This window comes from Fragaria vesca, linkage group LG1 (genome assembly GCF_000184155.1).
Source record: "Fragaria vesca subsp. vesca linkage group LG1, FraVesHawaii_1.0, whole genome shotgun sequence".
In the NCBI taxonomy this organism is placed as follows: Eukaryota; Viridiplantae; Streptophyta; class Magnoliopsida; order Rosales; family Rosaceae; genus Fragaria; species Fragaria vesca.
In genome coordinates this window covers 5,765,983-5,768,904 of record NC_020491.1, presented here as the reverse complement: position 1 = coordinate 5,768,904, position 2,922 = coordinate 5,765,983, and positions in this window count along the sequence as shown.

The following is a 2,922-nucleotide window of genomic DNA, read 5'->3' as shown; positions in this document are numbered from 1 at the left end:
TCGGCTAAACTGCGGGACTATAGCCGACAAAATTTTTTTTTTCGTCGGCTAAAGTCATCACAGACGAGCTTTTCCCGACGAATTAAGCTAACAGTCCGACGAAAATTTTTCGTCAGGTAAAGTGCTTGTCCTGGTAGTGTGTACTGCCCGTCTCAGAAAATTGCCCATGATCATGCGGACCCCCTGATGATGTTTCACCGTGATATAACCAACATATGTACTTCTCCCAAAACCCGTTACTCTTCAGGTGCTGCCATACTTTATCAATCGCAAATCGATGCATATCGCTGCAACACTGACATTTCGTGCACGGGCAATAGAAAATTGTATTCCCGTTAGCATTAGCCAACTTATATTCCAGAAAACTCATAACTCCTTTACCATATCTTTTGTCCCATTTTGGAAGCGAAATCCAACTCTTATCCATATCCTGAAAATATAACAAAATATATATGTATAACTCTGGCTAATTATTAATTAAATTCCATATATAAAATCTCAATTCATTTAGTATTCTACGTACTACAACTAATTAATAACAAATTAATTAACACATATATATACTTAATAATTACATAACAATATTATATATCAACATCATCAATAAATCATCATCAACTCATATCATCAATAACTTCATACCATCAACACAATATTATAAATTAATTAACATATATATATATATACTACTTATTAACAACAACTTCATATATATTATCAAATCATCAACCAAATCGATCAACACATATATATATACATCCAACGTACTCAAAATCGATCAACTCAATCATACCCAAAATTGATCAACTCAAATAAAACTCAAAATCAACATATATACACATATACGTACCTATATATAGCTCCCCAAACTAATTATGGACAGATTTCGACAACACCCAAACTTTTTCTCCCTTTTTTTCTTCTCCCGTTTTTTTTTCCTAGATGCGCTACTGTCCAGATCTGCAAATATAAGACACTTTAGCCGAGGACATTTTAATTTCGTTAGCTAAAAAATTTTTAAAATCGTCGGCTAAAGTTCATAGACTATAGCCGACGAAAATAATTCTTTAGCCGGCGAAAATTTAATTTTGTCGGCTATGGTCGACTTTAGCCGACGAAGGAAAATTCCGTCGCACTTCAGCCGACGAAAACTTTAGCCTACGAAAAAATAGTTCGTCGGCCTAGTTTTTTTATTTTCGTTGGCTAAAGCCTTTCTTCTGGTAGTGTACGTACAGATGAACATTCATGAACTAAATAAGATGATGATGTGAGAATATAAATTTTGTCCTACGAGTATATATATGTGCTGCAAAAGTGGAAATGGTAGCTTAGATTCTAATTCAAACACAATGCATGGAAAACTCATCTACTACCTGCATGTCCTTCTGGTTTGGAAATTACAAAGCATACACTACAGGGCTTGTAGGCTTAGTAAGGGTTCAAACTCATTAGCAGTCACTACTGCATAAACATTACAATTGTGCTCTCCATATTGCCAACCAGATCATATCCTTAATTTGGTTCAAGCTAATGCTTGTTTGTTTGATTTACAAGGCACTTGAAGATAATGTGGGACAGAACTGTAAAATCTGGGTGATCATATATAGTACTCTCACACTCACTATGCATCAATAATGTATTAACATTTTGATTCATATTTTAAGATTGAGTATTAATATATTGATGGATTATAGTCTAATGCATGTTTATGTTGGTGAAAGTAATATTGTAATCATAATTCTTGTCTCCTCTTTTTGTATGAGATGAAGACTTTCTCTAAAGAGATCAATATCTGCATTCTGCAGAAAAGAGAGAGCAACTAGAAATATTTAGCTCTAATATTATATTGATTAATCAGCATTATTAGTTTAAGTCATTGTTATCATTATTTCATAACATGCCTGCATGACAGACATAGTGAAACAACACTCAAGTTTTGTGGCTTGACATTCTTTCTTTAAGCTAGGGTTTCATGAATTTAAATTTAAATTTAAATTTAAAGGTTTAGAAGGTGTTCATGGTCTGTTAGGTTGTCTGATGCTTAAATATGCAGCTTCCTAGGGCATCGTACGCATTTATATGCATCTAAAACATAATGCCAAAGATAATGGCACCGCGGATGGGGACATAAAGGTTCGGCGCCCCATCTTATGTTCTTTTGGAAATTTTGGGTTATTCCTATGGAATTTATCCCACTTTATCGAAAATTAAAACCAGTGCTTAAGATAGATTTTGATTAACTAAATCAAATCGAATATATAAACGAGCGTCGTCCTACATTATTATTTTTGGAATATTAGACAAAAAATCTTACAAACTTGCCTTGAGGATCATCGACAATGAAGTTATCTGTCACTTTCTACACCTTGTTTATGTAATTAGTTCGTATGATCTCACTTATTTTCATTTTCGATTTTCTTTTGCTAATGTTTTATGCTCCTACATTTGGAATTTGGTTGTGAAGACGACTTCTAGAGTGTGTTCTCGATCTTGGTTATTAGGTCGCCTGTGCTATTAGCTAGGTTTGTTGTTGTTATGTTGCTTATTTTGATCTTGTTTTTTGGATTAGATTGTCGGTCTCTATTTCTATGTTATTATTGTATTGCAGTCAAGTTTCTCAAAACAACTACATATATATGTTTTGTGTTTGGATAGCATTTTTTGGCAAAAACTGCTTATCTGTGGCTTCTAGTTTCAATCGGATGGTATATCACTATATCATTGGTAAGTCAGTGGTGGTGGCATACTGGCACTGCACCGGGATGGTGCAAAAAACCTGGCATCATCTAAGTGTATTTTGGATATGTCATAAGATGTAAATTTGATGGATCTATAATAAAATCACAGAAAACTCTGTAAAATTTTAGGAGAGACTCATATATATATATATATATATATATATATATATATATATTATTTCTT